The sequence below is a fragment of the Chironomus tepperi genome, unplaced genomic scaffold (assembly GCF_022539635.2).
Source record: "Chironomus tepperi strain 1889 unplaced genomic scaffold, CSIRO-AGI_Ctep_v1 contig_445, whole genome shotgun sequence".
NCBI lineage: Eukaryota > Metazoa > Arthropoda > Insecta > Diptera > Chironomidae > Chironomus > Chironomus tepperi.
In genome coordinates this window covers 4,004,725-4,023,711 of record NW_027226567.1, presented here as the reverse complement: position 1 = coordinate 4,023,711, position 18,987 = coordinate 4,004,725, and positions in this window count along the sequence as shown.

Sequence of the window (18,987 nt, the reverse complement as noted above, 5' to 3'; positions counted from 1 at the left end):
TTTTTTGCGATTTCTCGGCACTGGAAGCACCAATCATGAAGGAGTTTTTACCATTTGATAGGTAATACGAAGCACAAACTTTGAATGACCGAACTTTTTTTATAATTCGGCAAGGCTGAGGCAGTAAATCGAAAAAAGTAGATTTCTGTAAAACAAAAAACAATATATTCACACAATTTTGTGTGAATATGATTAAAGAGAGATGAAGAGATTATGATTTTAAACTTTTGGGGATGGTTTTTCATAGGATATAGGAGATTCCCTATGCAGAAAAAAAAATTTTTATGTGCACCAAGGGGAGGAACAAGATCCAGTCGGATCCAGTTCACTTCCAGACCTTTAAAACAAGATCCAGTAGGATCCATTTTACTTCTAGATACATAAAAACAAGATCCAGTAGGATCCAGTCTACTTCCAGACCTTCAAAATGAGATCCAGTGAGATCCAGTTCACTAAATTTTTTTTTTCACCAAATTAAAATATGTTTTGAAATAATCGTTTATTGAAACACGTGTTTTGGAATAAGCGGCTAATATTTAGGGAAAAAATTTCAGTTTTTTGCATTTTGTGCCTCAGTGGATGCATCTCATGACCCTAAAAACTATACAGCTCGTGTGATAACCAATATCTATCGATAGAAAAAACCGGAAGTCTTAACTTTGTGTTAAAATTGAGTTTTCGCGGAAACTAACTAACTTGCTAAAGGACAGAACGTGATTTTTTGCGATTTCTCGGCACTGGAAGCACCAATCATGAAGGAGTTTTTACCATTTGATAGGTAATACGAAGCACAAACTTTGAATGACCGAACTTTTTTTATAATTCGGCAAGGCTGAGGCAGTAAATCGAAAAAAGTAGATTTCTGTAAAACAAAAAACAATATATTCACACAATTTTGTGTGAATATGAAATTTTTTTACCTCATTATCATGCATGCATTCAATTAGTAAAATTATGAATGTGTGTTTTCACATCAGACAGTATTTTAATTGGTAGTGTCTCATAATTTTCTTCGATTCATCTTCTTAAAATACTTGGAATGCGTGGTATTTATTTCTCATAATCTTCTGTAAAGAAATTGAATTGAAAATATATTTTACCTGACGACATTTTAATCCTTTCGTCTTGGAAGGAGAAATTATACGAAAAAAAAAAATTTAATTTCATAAAATTACATTTCTTCTTTTATCCTTAGTGATAGAAAATGAGAGAAAATAGAACAGATCATTCCATGACATCTTGTTGCTTGATGTTAAAAAGATTCAAGAAGAGATTTGTCTCAATAACAACTGACTGCGATTTTTTTTTGATGATTTTGTTAGGGATAATTAAATAAAAATTATTTAGAATTTTTGTAAGGAAGTTATTTCTATTAAATTGATTGTTAGATACTTGGATATGCTTATCAGGTATTTTGATGATATATCTAACCTTGTGATAAGATGAGCTATCTTAAATAAGAAGATATCAGAACTTGTATAGCAAAGTTGCAAAGAAAAGTTATATTCAAGAGTTAGAATCAGATTTCTATAGTTTTGACTCAATACTTGGGCTGACCCCAACAGCATACATGTAAATGTAACCACCACGTCTTCGAGGCATCAGCACATTCAAAACCAAGTGCTACCCACTTAGAAAAATAACCAAGATTGTCAAATTGACTGCAATTTGGTTCTAAGTATTTTGCCGACACGTCGGCGTTTTGAAATCATTGCATATAAATAACCTGGTGGTATGATCCTAAGATGGCATTCTCTGGTATGATTTGAACCTACTTATTTGGTGCTAACAGATCATTCTTCTTATTACATTCATATTCGACTATAGAATCGATAATCTCATACTTGCAGATTATTCTAACAATTTTTCAATACCATAGATACCACTCAGCTCAGACACTTCACAGTTTACTCTCAAAACATCTACATTGTCTCCAAAATTCATTTTTCTGTTCTTAAAAAATGACTTGTTTCTCCAAAACGTGATAAAAATCAATCAAGAATCGAACAAAAAAAAATTTCATCCACAAAAGGATTAACATCCATAATAACCCATCAAATTGTATAATAAAATATAACAAGGCATTTAAACGTTATAAAAGATAAGCAACTTTAAGCTTAAAGCAACAATTAAAATTTTATTGATCCCAATAAATCAACAGTCTCCTTTTACAGTCTACCCTTGTTGATTTAAATTTAATATTTTTATATAACTCATCAAACCCCAATTTGCAGACTATTTTACATGCATATTGCAGTTTATAGTCATAATAAGTGTGAATGTATTGAAAATTATATAATTAAGGAAATAATAGTAGCACAACAGAACTCATGGAAGCAACATGACTACTGAAAAAATCAATAATTTTTTTCCTTCATATCGCAAGAAAAACATTCGCGCATTCAATGTTGGACATCAGAAATGTTTATCGATTATATCCTCACACTTTATTAAACTATACTCGCGTGAAACCTCGGGAACGCGTTGACGTCAACTGCTCACATTTCTCTTAACGATAAAAATAATGTTGAATTAAAAAAAAAACATTTTTAAGTCTTCCAAATGAAAACTTCCAATTGCAAAAGTAAAATCGATAAGAGGAAATTTTCTTTTCTTTCTCTGTTATTTTTGTGTCGGGAATCAGGATGGGGGTATGAGGAAATTTAATCTATTTAAAGTAAAAGAGAAATTTCCACAATTACATTACGTCTGAGCAATTTGACATGAAAATGAAAATATTGAATTTCGACGGAAAAGTTCTTTTTTGGAAGTTATGCTGGTTTCGAATATTGATTGCACTTGGATTGCTGCCTGATCTTACTCACTTTTCTGGTTGTGATTCATGACCTCCTTTAGACTACTCCTAAATCTGGTTCTATTGCTGGCTTCCGCCTGTCAATTAACGATACCAAATGTCATGTTATCTCTATCAACAGATTCTCTCCATGCAGTTTTTGGATAGTCTTGAGTTTTATATTAAGGAGCACAATTTAAAGATTCACCCGAAAAGAACAAGTCGGTTAATGTAGTCGAAGTTCGGTACCAGGCCGACATGACTCTGAAATGGTGTCGGATTGAATTCTAATCGGTCAGTCAGAATCACAGAGTTGAGTTGAGTCGAGTTGAGTCAACTTGAGTCACACCGTCAACTGAATTTTGTTAGGACAATTCATATCATACTGATTATTCATATTTTAGCAAGAAAAATTCCAATCCCAATCCACAAATCTTACAAACTTCAAAAATTCACACACAAAAAATTCTAAATAAATTCCACAAATTCCCTCCCATCCACCAAACAGTCTTATGTAATAGCAGTAAATCAATAAACTGGAAGAATCTCACGAAATTCCAATCGACTTAACTAATTCTTCACTGTTTTAGTGATTTAACACACACTTTTCAATCGCTAGACACAGTAGACCAAAAATTTTCTTTCTCACTTTTCAAATGCGTTAAAAATTAAAATAGTGAGAAACATCATTAATCCAGGATTATAAATTAAATCTCATAAGATTATTAAAAAATCCATAACGTTTAAATAATTTTTTAACCTTGAAAAATTTGCAATCAAGAACATTTCTCGTCAGTATCAAAAAATAAATAATAAAAGAAATCAGGAATAAATTGCTGAAATTCGCTACAGAATTTTTTATAAAGCTAGTAATAATATTTATTCAAAAACGGGGCGATTTATAAGCTACGTAAGGTTTGAATTAGAATTTTCAAACTGTATTCAAGAATTTCTCAGTATTAGGAACTGTTATCTTTATGATTTATTTGAGTCTAACCTAGAATTAAGTCTCGGAACTCCTTTTACGCTCCTTTCCAAATAGGATTTCGAGAACCGATTTGCGCTCAGTATGAAGTAGATGGAATATAGAATAATAGGGATTGTGGTCGGATTTGGCCGAATCCGACTCGAAATCAGAGTAACATCGGACTAAGAACAATATTTTCCGAACTTTTTACGTCATGTCAAGTGACTAAGTCTGAGTCAATGTGTATGAGCCAAAAACCTAAGGAATAGACTAGGCTGTTGATACAACTATATGGTTGAAGTCAAAAAATAGGTGTGTTCTAGTCTAATGCTTGCTAATAGTAGAGTAAATCTCGAGAGTATCCTTAACTGTATACCTAAGATGTGCTCCTTATTAAAATGAATACCTGGTAATAAACCAACCAGCCTATACCTTAACTTATGAAAGATTGAAAATAATAAAAGAACGAAATGTAAAAGAAATCATAATCAGAATAAAAAAGATTAAAGTCAATGCCATAGAACATATAGATATTGAACCCGGACTGAGGTGGATATTTTGTTTAAAAAATTATTTTTTTATTTTCGCAAACCAAAAAAAAATCTTGAGTAAGAAGAAAGCAAAAAAGAGAAAAATTATCCCCTCATCAAGCGTCTGATGGGTCTGTAGTCGGGTCGAAAATCTCCTGATTTATGTTTATTGGCATTTTATGTATTTTTTTTATATATATTTGAATCTCTCTGCGATTCAAAACTTCTGGCCAGAAAGAAGATGGAAAAATCATTTTCATATTCCTTGCTGCTCTCATTTGACTTTCAGTCAGTGATGAAAAAACAAGTTCTGATTACTTTTTATGATGTTTTTATTTTCATCCATGACTTGAATTTTTTTAACAAACAAAAAAAAATCTTCCCAACAAAATTTACTTTGAATATATTTTATATATGAAGGCATAGGCAATGATGTCTCTTAAAACTCGAAAATGTTTGTAACAAAAAAAAAAATCAATAAAAAATAAATTTTCCTGTATTTGTGTGCTCCAAAATAATATCCAACATCAGAAAGAGACGACGACATGCAGCATGAAAATCTACAAACACAAATGTGTAAAGTAACAGGCGTGGGTGGAGCTTCACATCGAGAAATTCAATTTAAACTCAACAACAGACGTAAGAAAGAGAAGAATATTGAGGCACAAGAAACAGCGCAAGAAGTTGCAACTGTATTAGTGAATGGTTGTGGAGGCGACAATCTTCCATCTCAGTCACACATTTTCTACCTCATACACATGCACAAAAAGTTTTTTGGGGAGAGAGATATACAGCACAGAGCAACATTCGTACAGCAGCAGAAAAAAAGAGGTTTCATTAAATTTTTTATGATGGAACAGAGAGCGAAATGTATGTACATAACATTGAATGGTTACATTTGCCTGTAGCTGTTTTACTGCTGTCGAGTTTTTGATGTTGATGTTATAAAGCTCGAAAAATTTTTTATTTATTTTCTTCTTCTTTTTCCCTATTTTTTGCCCTGTTTTATTTCAAAAATGGAGAGATATTCATCATCATCTCACACCTTTGAGTTTCACATCGACAACAGCAAAAAAAAGAGACTTTTTTTTGTATGTGCTGCTGGCTCAAAAACTTGTATCAATTTTAATCAACATAAGTGGAATGAGGAAAATTTCTTATTTAACCTTTTGAGGCTTTTCTTGTAGCTGCTATGTGTGTATATGTATAGAGGATACGAAATCTCGATTGATTCTATTGAGTAGGATGGCTTAATGTCGACGCTGAGTTGGAAAAAACTTTTGTTTGATTAGTTTTTCATTCAAAGATTTTCTTGGAGTTTTTAAGGTTCTATTGAGGTTGGGTGGGCAAATTTGCTTGTAAAATTAAATGTTTGTAGAGTTGAATTCTTAAGAAATTTAATTAAATCGAGTAAGCTTATTAAATTAAGTTATGAGTACACCTTCTAGGATCAATTTATTGTTAAAGAGTTCTTTTGAGGAGTTTCAAGGAAGGCCTTGAGAATTTCTGTAGAAATAATGAAATTATTGTTGACTTTACTGTGAAATTAGGTTGCTGATTATTTTACTGACATTATTAATCAGAATTGGTTCCAATTAAACTGTCTGAACGGCTGCTAGTTACTGATATATGTAGTAAATCCATTAAGTTACTGAATTTTGAAAATATTAGCAAAATATTTATGAAATTGCAAATTAAAGCTAGAGAAACATTGCAATCACTGACTTTATCTACTTCTGGAATAGCTGTGCAGTAGGAATAGACATTTGAAGATACCTGAGTATGACAATTAAGTTGCAAAATTACTGGCATGTCATCGTATTAACTGCAAGATGTAGAGATTCCTTGATAACACTATAACGGCTGTTTTGTTTCATTTCGTCAATGAAAAATGAAATTTGCCGAAGCATGTCGCTCGGGAACCATCAGTTTTCGACGATTTCTAAGGACGGCAATTAGATATAATGTGCAATTGCCAAGGATGTATCAAAATTTCATATCCAAGCTTAAATTTGTTTCAAAATTAATTTTTAAAACTCCAAAAATGAATGCATATTGCAAATAAAATGTTCATATCCATCATCAACAATTTCCTAACGCCATCCGAATACACAAAAACCTCATCAAACTTATTCCATTCTAAAACTGACCCACTCCACTCCATACACAAAAAAAATCATTCGAACAATAACTATTTTCGGTGTTTTTGTGTTCAATTCAATTCCATTTCCATTCTCAACATGTACAATGACCAAGCATTGTTTATTCTCTTATTGCCTATTACCCGAAAAAAAAGTGTGTATATATAAAATATAAATAAACATAGCATTGCCTATATTCACATAGCAATTTGTGGCTTCGCAATTATTGATTTCTTAATGGAAAAAGGCTTTTAGCTCTCCACATGCCTGACATGCTGATATGAATCTAAATTATTTAAAGCTTTTTCTCTCTTTTCTGCTCATTCATATTGCATGTGTCTCTTCGTCTTTTTTTTTGTGACTTCTTTTTACTTTTTTCGTGTGTATTTCAATTTTTTTTTTTATATATTTTTTCTGCACAAAATGGTGAGCCATCGCATCTTATCGTCTTTAATAATTTAAAGTCATCGAAATTGATGGAGGAGAAATGAAGATTTTGTTCCTTTTTCACTGTATTTTTTACTGTCTTCTTTCTTCTTGACAGTAAATTGATTCAATATAACATCCTGAAGTTTGCTGAATTCGCAATCATGCGCAGAATTGAAGTTTTGTTCTCACTCTGCTGCTTTTTTAAGGTGAAATGGATGGGTTTGTTGATTTGTTTTTAGCGCAAATTTGGTGGTTTAGAATCTGGTTGTTGAGTTGGAAGAGTTTTGAGATGGATATAGAGGTTTTATATGTTTTGTCAAATAAATTTTGAGTTTAACTTGGATTTGTTTGTTGTCTGCTGTCGTATAACTTATTATAGCACTACAATATATCCAAAAAAGGCCAGATTCTTAAAAATTTGCAAAACTTACTAAATCTTTTCTGACAAATTTTGATAATTGATACTATTCATCAAGAACTTACTCAATGCATTTATCTTAAATTATTCCGAAAATCACAAGTAGACTAGACAACATTTTTGGTATTTTTCATCTGCTATCCCCATAAAAAAGTAAATTTGAAGTTCTCAAATCTCAGTATCGCAGCAAATGAAGAACTAGAAACTAACCTGAATTTGGCAAAATGGTCCAAATTGGTTAATAGATCAAAATTCCAGCTTCAGGAACTCCATAACTCAAATTTGGTCACGGATTCAATTTATTTTCATTTCAAATTTCAATAATTAAGAGTTTGAAGTCGAAATGAATGGAGTCGAGTCGATTTTAGTCGAATTTTCCATATAAATTCCGAATCGACATCAAGCTCTGCAAAAGTTTCATGATAAACGCGCTCAAAACTCACCCAAACATTCTCCTAAACTCCAATCCTTTACATTTTCACTCAAGTTTTACTTTTACCATTCATAATGAATGCTATATTCATCTTCATAAAGCAAACTGAGGACATAACCGTAACAAAAAAAGCATGTTGAAAATGAATTTTTTGACCTCAATATTCACAATATTCATGATTCCGAAATTAATTTTTCGTTCCTTTCTCTCAATTATATTATTTTTTTTGTTGATTACACATGAGAGATTGAGATTCATTAAATTTAATTAATGCGTGCTTAACTTTTTTCTGATCAGAGACTTCTCCGTACAGAGGATTTCATTAAAATTTACGCTGAATGAAAATCAATAATTTTTTTTTTTTGGTACGTTTAATATCATTCACATGAATTTTAAATTATCTCTTGCGTATATTTTATGTATGAATTTATTACATCTCAAAAATTTTAAGCTTTAAGACCACAAAACTGTATACATTGAGGTAAAAATGAGGAACAGAAGGAAATATACAATTTTTTATTTTTTTGCTTTGTTTAATGGAAAAACGAAATCTCTTAACCGTGGTTTCAATTTTCTGTTACGGGCAAGAAATGCAAGGATAAATATTCTCAAGGGATGGTCCTTGTCGTAAAAGTTTTGTGAAATGAGTTTAGAGCTCTTCAATCTGAGTGGTATGTAGTTTACAAATCTGAACTACACAAATGAAGAAGGCTCACTCCACGGAACTTTATGGGCTCTGTCCCGTTGCTTTTGAGGCTGCGATAACTCTCTTTTATTAACACCTAATAGAAATTGCCTATTTTTGCCAGCCATATGGACGCCAAACCGAGATGACTTCCATTTAGTGTTAATAAAATAGGTTTTGTCAATATCCCGAACTAGCAGAAGTAACCGAAAGATAGAGATCTATAGACGTTATCCAATCGCGGACAACGAATCACATTAATAAGAGAGGTTTAGCGGAGTCTTAAGGATTTGTGTCGCTCAGGAAATACTCAACAGTTGTGTACAGTTTTTGATTAAATGAAGCAAGTTATCAACAAGATATCGGTTAGATAAGGCTATCAAGAATTAAATTAGATTCAATTCCGCCATAATTGCTGATTTAAGTAAATTTTTTTGAGGAAATTCACTTAATCAAGAATAATAAAATCTTATCCTCTAATATTCTTAAGCCTAACTCTCTCTATTTAATCTCGTATTTTTTACAATCGCAATGTACATTAACTATATAACAGAATCATATTATTCATAGCCAGATTCAAAATTATCCATCCCTTGAATTTTCACAAAACACAGCACAATACAACACAGAGGAAAAAAAATTTCCTCTGTCGAAAATGCATTACGAGACGAGTGGAGAGAGTGAAGCGCAAAAACGAAAAAAATAAGAAGAAAAAATTGCGATGGATTTATATTTTTTTGTGAAAAAGCTTTTCACATCTCGTATTTCGAAATGGTAAATATGAAATACACAGAATCACACACATTTTGGGAGAGAAATGGATGGAAAAATGTTTTTTTCTGCTGCTAAATGGGAAAGTAGAAGCGAGAAAAATATGAAATGAAAAATATATGAAAACTGAAAACCGTAAAGCGTAAACAAAAAAAAAGAATATTTTTACCGAGAAAATGAAGAAAAAAAGATGAAAAATTCGAAGGAAAAATAGAACAAAAATTTTCCACCCTTAATGTCACACAAAAATGATAACAACTGGAGGCAGCAATGACATTTTTGTTTTGTAGGGTGGTGAAGCAATAAATAAGAAATTGCCATGGCTGTTCGGTATGAGGACCTTTAAGTGAACTTATTCCTTCATTTTCCTGTAATATTCCTTTGTATCTTCAACTCCATTTAACTTTTTTTAAAAGGAAAAAAATCAAAATTTCATCAACAAATTGAAATTGACTCAAAGCCATTGCCATTTACTTATATTTTCCATAGAATTTCCATTTTTCGCTTTATTTATTTTCATTCAAGGATTCTTCTTGTCTATTCGCATTCATTTTACAAATACACAATTTTTCTCTCGTTCGTGAACACATTTGCTGCCATAACCATTCTACCCACTCACTCGTTCAACCTTCTTGGAAACATTTTTCTCGTATCGATTTTGTGTTTATGAGCGAGTCATATCATGATGTATGGTGTAAGGATAGGAAACTGGTAGATTTTTCATGTCGAATTTCTAGTTCCCTATAGGGTTTATTCTGTGACTGTCAAATTTAGATGATAGTTGGGTTAACGATCATGCATTTTAATTTCATGTCCAATTGACAGGGCTTAATTGAAGAGTTGCCTCTATTCAGCCTCAATTGTTGTCAGAACTTCAAAAAACCTATTCACTCTGGTTTTATATACTTCTATCCATTTGATAAAGTCTGATAATGTCCAATCCATAAGACCAATAGAATCCAAATTGAACTAAATTCCTGACTCAACTTTTTAAAATTCTCATTAGCTTTAATCCATTGAAAGGTAAACTGTGTCGAAATGACCGATAAGTCATCCAAGGACAGTGTGTCTCTGATCCCAGATCAGATTCGATTAAATCCGACTTCAAACCTGAGTCTAGTAAGCTTGGAGAGTAATTTTTGACCATTTCTACATCGTGTACATTCCGAGTCCAAATCACCATAAAAAAAAAACAAGTCCCCAAGCCTTAAATTTCAACACACTCCTCCTCGATGTCGAAACTCTATAAAATTCGTTACCATAGAAAAACAACTTTTCCACAGAAAATACAACGCAATAACCTCGATCATTATTTTTTTGTCATCAATGTTGTTTGTGTATCAACAATAAAATGTTTATTGCCATCATTAGTTGAACAGTAAATGAATATTGAAGTGTGTACTTAAATGGGGAAATATAAAAAAGTTGAATTACTTTTGGATGAAATTTCATAATGTTCAGTATAAAGTTGTTAATTAATAAACTATTTTTCATAGAATTTGAAGGAAATTTTGAATTTTAAAATTGAAAAATTTCAGAAATCATTTTTGAAATTAGCAGGTTCAAAATATACTTCATAGCTGTCTATTAACATTTTGTAATTAAATCTTTCAAAACTTTTAAAATTTTAATACAAATTTATCCTCACCAAAACCCAATCATGTGAAGAAAATTCATTTATTTCATTTGATTTGCTTCCATTAAAGTTATTGAAAAAATCATAAAAAATTTGAGAGATTTTGTTGGCCATAAAAATAAACTTTTTTTTTATAATGATGGAAGTTTTTAATTATGTGCTAATGGTTATCGTGGTGCTTAATACCTGTTAATTAACAACAAAATTACTTCCACCATTTGTTAATTAATGCAATCAAATCCATCGTATTTCACTCTCCCCATACAGACAAAAATGGCAGAAGAATTAATTTTTTTTAAGCACAAAAAATTATCATTTATGTGAAAAATATTGATAGATGGTTCAATGATAAGCAAAAACATTGTTGAGTCTATTAATGAAGCGTTGAGTGGTGCTCTTGTGCTATGGACGAAGGGAGATTAAATGTATATGTTGATGAAATTGAAACATACAAAAATCCAGAAAAATGAGAAGAATAACGAAATTTAAATATCAAATTCATGTAGATTTGGCTAATAATAAGGAAGATATTAAAGAAAACCACAATCTAAATGTTTAAAAATTACCAAAAAGTGAAAATTATGTAAATTTAAATTTTATTGGAATTTTGAAGACATTTATGTAAGAAAATTGATCAATTCCTGCAAAGTTCTGTTATCTTTTGCAATTTTGGTTGGATGTAAATGTAATTAAGAACTCTTTACGGATTTATAAAGTCACAATGATGTTTATTCTTCGGAAATCAATAACAAATTGTACTTTTGTATGAGAAAGGGTTTGAAACTATACAATAAATATTATTCAAATCTCAAATGAACGTTACAACATTGAAATATTAAACTAAATCAACTAATGACCTCAAAGTTTTAAAATAATCATTACTTTAAGCAAAATGGGTTGTAAATATTAGAAAGGTTGTACTTCACCTTTCTAATAATTCAAAAATCTCAATCAAAATGATTCGAAATATTTTAAAAAATAATTCCAAAAATTTCTTAAAAATCTCAACCAAACATTCAAATAATTTCACAAAAATCATCTTAAATGTTAAAATTAAACTCAACAAAACAATTTCTCTTACCCAGTATGACACAATTTTTATTCAGCATAAATTTAATTCCAAACAGCATCATCGAATACCACAACATGTGGTAAATTACAAATCTCAAGTATCCACTCGTCTAATCGTCATCTCACATCTCAATTGGGTGGTGTAATTTTCAATTAAAATCATATAACATATTTATGAATGAAGAAAAAAGGGGAAAAAATCGATTACACAAAACTAACATGTTTCAATTGGATGTAAGAAGAATGGCAATGGTATGAAGTGATGTGAAGTCATGCGGAAGTAAAAAAAGAGCAAGTACAATAATAAAGCAATAAAGCAAATATTTTCGATATAAAAAAACAAAATTGCACAGAGTTTTTTATTAGCCACTTTAATGGCATCCAGCCACGAGTGCTGTGCAAATAAAGTAAAATATCACAAATCTTTAGAGACGAACAGCTAAAAAAATATTCATTAATATCTAATAAATAAGAAATGAGTTTCAGGCTTCTTTTCTTCTTCAGTGCGAAAATCAGACATTTTTAATGTCAATAATCCCTTAAAATCCCCTATGTGAATCTTATTTATGGTGGTCATCGACTGCTTGATATTTTCATCATAAAAACTTATATTATTTTTCATTTTTTTTGCTGCTTGAAGAACTGGCTAATTGATAAAAATTATCGTTTGTCGCTAATGACTTTTTCATCAAGTCATTTTCATTTCTATTGTAGAATTTTATATCTATGGAAAAATATTAATGAGTGGAACTAGAAGATGGAGATGTTATGCATGATAATTAAGGCTGAATCAGATGCGTACCTATGAGAAGTTCTTAATTAGAGTAGAAAATTAGAATAAAGCGTACCTCAACTAAATCAGTCAAAAGTTAACTTTAATTTGTTAGAAACTAGAAAGCTTCGAGAAATTTGTGTGAAACCATATTTTTCACAAGTGCAAGCAGAAATTACTAATAGAAATTTGTATGAAACCATATACTTCACAAGTGCAATCAGAAATCACTTTTATAAGAGCAATTTTTTTTCTGAAAATTTTCTAATACGTTTATATACAATGAATGGTGTGCACTTAAAGACTTTTGTCCAAGTGCAATAGTTAGTTACTATGTGACTTGCTAAAATGTTTTTATGGTAGCTACGCACGTGTAATTCTAATTTTTCCAAAATAATTGAATTAACAAATGTCTTCATATCCACATATAAAATTATTAAGCAAATTTTGATTTTTTTCATGTACGTTAAATGGTTATGGTTAACTAGACATTAACGATACATAAATACTGTACATATGTCTAGTTAAATGGAACGTTCCAAAAATGTCATTAGTCTCAGATACGGTTAGTTACATTGGCTGGTTAATTGGAAAGTAACCAGCCATTGATAGGCAAGTAAATGGCAAGTCTTTAACTAGATGCCTGTCCACTCGGGTGTATGCTAGAAGTACAACATCATAATCAATAGCCAACATAATTTTTTACCAAAAAGTATAGCTCTTTTTGTATAGTCCCTTTTGATCTATGAACATAACATCCCTATTCTCCCAAGTGGACAGGTTGTCATTTGAAAGAACAAATTGCAAACATTTTGGGAGTTCAAATCCTATTATTGAGAAAGTTAATAGAAACTGTTTGAGAGCTATGTGGTCTAGAAACACGCATCTATTTCCGTTTCAAAGTATTTATTATAAGCTCAACCAGATTTACCTCACTATAAAAAGACAGTCTCTAGAGCTGTCTCAGATTCGGATAAATTTTAAATGCTATTTTCAAAACAAGACGCAACAAGACTTGCCTCGAAAAGCCCAAATATTTCCAAGAAAAGAAATATTTTCCTTTGGTTCACTCAAAGCATTCTAAAATTCAGCTTAACTCACAAGATCCCCTCAAAATTTTGTCAGACAAATCTAGCCAAAAACTATACAATTCATCCACAAACAAATATTTTATTCTTTTTCGCATATTTTTCCATACTTTTTGTCTACTATCTACAAATTTATTCTATCTATCACCATAGCTTGTGCTGATTGTAATTTGAAAATTAACATATTTTGTATATATAAATAGATAGCAACAAGCTATAGCACGAGAGGGAAAAAAGTGATTTAACATCATTATTCTGGATTAATAAAATTCCTTACACAAAAAAACTGAAAGTGAAGTGTTTTTTTGGGATGTCGTAGACTCTAAAAGCTTAAACTCGATGAATTAATGGATTTTGATAGAGTTATGCATAAATATTTTAGTGGCGATAAACAGAGCAACACGAGCCTCATATTTCGCAATAAAAAAAAGTAGAATTTGTCGTAGAATGAAAATTGAGGATTAAATCAATAGTTCTTATTGCTTAACAGGTGAGCTTTTTTGATATTGTTGTGAGGATTAATGGCGTTAAAGTTTTATAATCAATAAATTAGGTGCAATTATCAACAATCATGATAGTTATTGTTCGTTTGAGTAGTTTATTAAGATAGTTAATTTATGGAAATTTTTGTTACTTAGAATGCTGTTTACTAAGTTTGTAACTTAATATAAGCTTGTTTCTAATTAGAAAATTTAAAAATTTGAGGTTAGAATTTTCAAAACTAAAATTTTATGAATTTTTGAGGTTAGATTGATTGGAAAATTATGGTAAACTGAATTCAATAACCTCAGATTCATAAAAATTGAATAAAAATCACGATTTTAAGTGCTTCAAAAAGTCTTTTAAGTGTTAAACTCAAAAAACAATCAAAATTCACCAATAAAATTCCCTTTTCTAGCCACGATTATCTAAATAAACTTGTAAATATTCTCCACCATCTACATATAAGCACACAAAACATAAATAAATATTAGCTACAACTTAATATTCAAATCTTTTGTTTAAAATATAAAATTCTACTTAAGTCCTTTCATTTTTGCCAAAAAAATTATTTCTTCTGTTGACAAATTTAGAAATGAATAATTTTGTGTCATAAATTATGATTTGGCACACGACAAATCAAGAAATAATAAACTTTAACTGCATTTCTTCCAAAATAATAATTGAATAGTAAAGGATTAAGACCCACCTTTGAAAAAGAATTGATTAGTCATTGAGAGATTTGGTAAATGATTGTTGGCTGTTTGAAAATTTTAAGATGATATGCAGTAGAATTAGTGGATGATCGTGTGATTTTGAAGTTTGGAGTCTAAATTTTAGAAATTGATTAATTCATTTCCACAAACCTATGACTTATTTCCTTGGCTGAGCGGCTGTGAGTTCGTTACTATACTATTTACTTACTTCGCTGGTCATACAGGTTAGCTTTGATCCATGGTCTCTCTCTTTTGACATCTCGCTTTGGGAATTGCCAATAACAAGTTCTACATTGTCTGTATCAACAGCCTTCGTCCAATAATTCTTTGGTTAAAACAGTTCTCTGTTATTGTTCCATTTTGACAATGAAAAATGAAATTTGCTGCACCTTGTCACTCGGGTAGTACGAATATTCAACTTTAATTTCTATTTTTAAACTTGAATTTTAATTCTATCCCATCAAAAAAGTCATAACATCACATCCAAAAGCTAAAAATGGAGACATCAGATCGTGCTTAGCTGATAACATCCAACATTCATTCCACTACACATGTCTCACTAAAGCGAAGAATAGGAGATCAAATCTGTTGAATTTCTTTAATCTTCTTTTGTTTGGTGTCATCTTCATCCATAAGAATGAAGATTAACGCAGTTGGTATTGTCTGCGTTATCAAAATACGATCAATACTTAAGAATTTCATCGCTATTCGTGTTGACGATCAAATTTCATTAACCCGAGCATGTCACTTTCATTATAAAATCTTCATCTTTTAGTGTCTGTGGAGATGAATGCAAGAAGCAACAAAAACAAATTGGAATTATGAAAATGATTGAAAGGATTTAAGTCACACATAAAGATACACGACACACGAATCTGCCATAATTTTTATTTCACTGTCGTGGCGCTGATTTTTGTTGAAACTTTTTTTCACCCAGCCAGCCATCGATCGATGAAAATCATTGACCAATTATTGATAAATGCTCAGCACTTGTTGATTGACTGTGGATATTTTTTTTTATTCCCACTCTAAAATCATTTTCTTAAATCTTCGCCATGGTGGTCTATCCAATGACAATATACGAGACTTTTCAGTCAACATGTCTTATGACTTTTTTCCATCTTTGCCTTGAGTTGATGATTTTTTTTTTTGGTTACATCGGACATAAATGAACTCAAAATATAATTCGATAATTACACATTAAGATCGCGCTTTGATGCTACTTTATTCCCACCAATGGACGCTTCAAGAAATATTAGACGAAGTCAAATGACTTGTCGGGGCTTCATCTTTGAAGATTTTAAAATTGATTTTTTGGAAAAAAACGAAGAAAAAAATAATTTAATGATTTTTTACCTTAATATGGTGGAGGTTTTTATGATGGGCATTTGGTTGAGATTCTTATAAACTATGCTTATGTAACGAAAATGAAAAAGAAGGTAATGAGGAAGTCTTTAGAGATGAGCTGAATTTAATAATGTTGATGAAAATTGTTTTGAAGAAGAAAATATTTTTTTTTTGGAATTTTACTTTAGTTGTAATCAGAGTCAGCTTTGACTTAACTGGAGAATTGATTAGAATTATTGAAAAAAGTTGAATTTGGGAAGGAAATTTTGAATAAACTTTGAATTTCGAATATTAGAATCATTTTTTAGCAACAAATATGAATTTAATAATTTTGTTTTGAAAATGTCATTTTTGGTTAGAAATTTTACAAATTTTCAAAATCAAATTAGGATTTTCAAACGTTGAAATCAAAGTTTATAATGAATACAATCAGTTTTAGCCATGTTTTTTGATTAATTTAATTATTAGATAGAAAGTTTGTCTGGATATTGAGATCAAAAATTCAAAACAAAAACTTGAAGTGAAGGAAAAAAAAATGAAATTTTTGCGAAATCTTATGAATTTCAAAGTTCACTTTAATCAATTTATTATGTTGATAATCTGTTATTCTTTGCAATCTTGTTAGACTTTGCAAATTTTCTGTAAAAAACTGCTCAAAACTCTTCAAATCTTCACATTATCTTAAATTCAAAATTAACCTCGCCAATATCAACAACATTTTAAAACTAATTGGTAACAATTGAATTTTAAATCGAAAACATTTTGATAGATAAAGATCTTAAAGCATATCGCCCTATTTTTATGCTCTCAAATGAAGCACATATTTTCATCATTTGAGGGGTGAAACAAATCTTCAATTTGATAACGATGATCATCGTACAGAATAAAAGTGGTCGACTGGTATGAAAATTAAACAAACAGATGTTGTAAATTTTGCCTTGATTTTGCTGCATTGAAGAACTGAAAAAAATATGAAAATTGCCATGACAAAAATCAAAATTTTTGACAATGAAGAGAACATCAAAAAGAGAAAATTTAATTAGGAAAATTTTTTACTTTGAGGCAAAAAAAACAGCAAAAAGGCATAAAAAAAGTTGTTCATGGTAAAAATACCTGACAAAGCAAAATGAGTGAATCCCTTTCATCATTTATAACGCAAATCAAATAGAGCAGGAAAATTCTTTATTGAGTTTTTCATGCTCTTTAAATCCTTTCTCTTTTATACTTATACTTTGAATTTACCTAATGATGATGAACATAAATATGTAAAAGAATCACCTTATCTCTTTTAACTGATTATTATTATGATGATGAGTTCATGATTTCTCATCTTTTTTAATGGAATCAATCACAATTACACTAATGAGTTTGAAAAATATAATCGAGATGGTATGCGATGGAGGGATGGTTCTATTGTTAATCTCAATGTATGTTAAGGAAGAGATTAACCTGACTATTAGTGTGAAAATTCTGATTTTATTGCAAAATTAGATTTTAAATTTGACAAAAAATTTCAAAACCTTACAATTTTTTCTTCAAAAACTGTTGTAAGGTTTTGAAAATTGTAAACAAATCTAAAATTCAAGAAAATTTTCCACAAATTAAAGCATTTAAGCAATCACAATAATTTAAGAACCAACCAGCATCAATCATCAAACATCGAATAATCTCCCAGAATAGAAAATAATCAGAAAAAAACTCAACTACATCATTTAAATCAAATATTGAAGTAAAATCTCAAGCATCGCGTTATAAAACTCTCAAAACAAGAGTCGTGCAGCACTAATCTCCAAGCGAATAAGACTCTTCCATTAATGTTTATAGTCTACAATCATAAAATACTTTCTGATAAAAAAAAAAATATCTACCACTCGATATAGGGAGAAAAATTGATTGGAAATACATGCAGAAGTAACCTGCTGTTGAAAAAAAGAGGCATGAAATAGTACTTACCTATTTTAAAAGAAGATTACATATCAAATCGATTGTTTTAGAAGTGAAATGTCGAGTTTGAAATAGAAAATGGAAAAAAAAATCTCTTCCTTGTCGCTTCACAATTCACAGCGATTTACCATCAACAACGATTTTCTATTTACTGACATTGTCATTGCACTCAATGTTTGTTTAGTGGATCTATAAATAGAAGACTATCGTTAAAACAGAATAATGATGGGATATTTAATAGACAGGTCAGTGGCACTGTTTGTATCTAAGATTGTAATCTTCTGGAAGGAGTGTGCATTGTTATTTAGAAACTAATTGGGATTTTAATTCTACGACAAGCTGAATATTTCGTAAAGATGGCTGACAATTACACATAGCCAGGATCAACTCCAACTAATATTGACTTAGTCAACATAACCTTAAAACCCAAAATGTCTTCAGATAATGAATTCTCAAGTTAGTCAATAAGCATAACCAGCTAATCAACCAACAAGCCAATATTTTTATTTGAAAAACGTGCCAGCATGCCCACGCGCTCAAAAACTACGCAAACACTTCCCGGTAGCTACCTAAAAAAACCCTTACATACCAACACGTGACGAAAGAAAGTAAAACAGCAATTGAGCCGTTAAAGTTAATCATTTAAATAAATAAACGATGTCGTACGTAAGAAATTCACTGGCTGCAAGTCTAAATGGGTTAATTTATTGTGTAAACATGAAAATGTCTGTTGAAAAATGCTCACGTAAGGGAGGGTGGAACCAT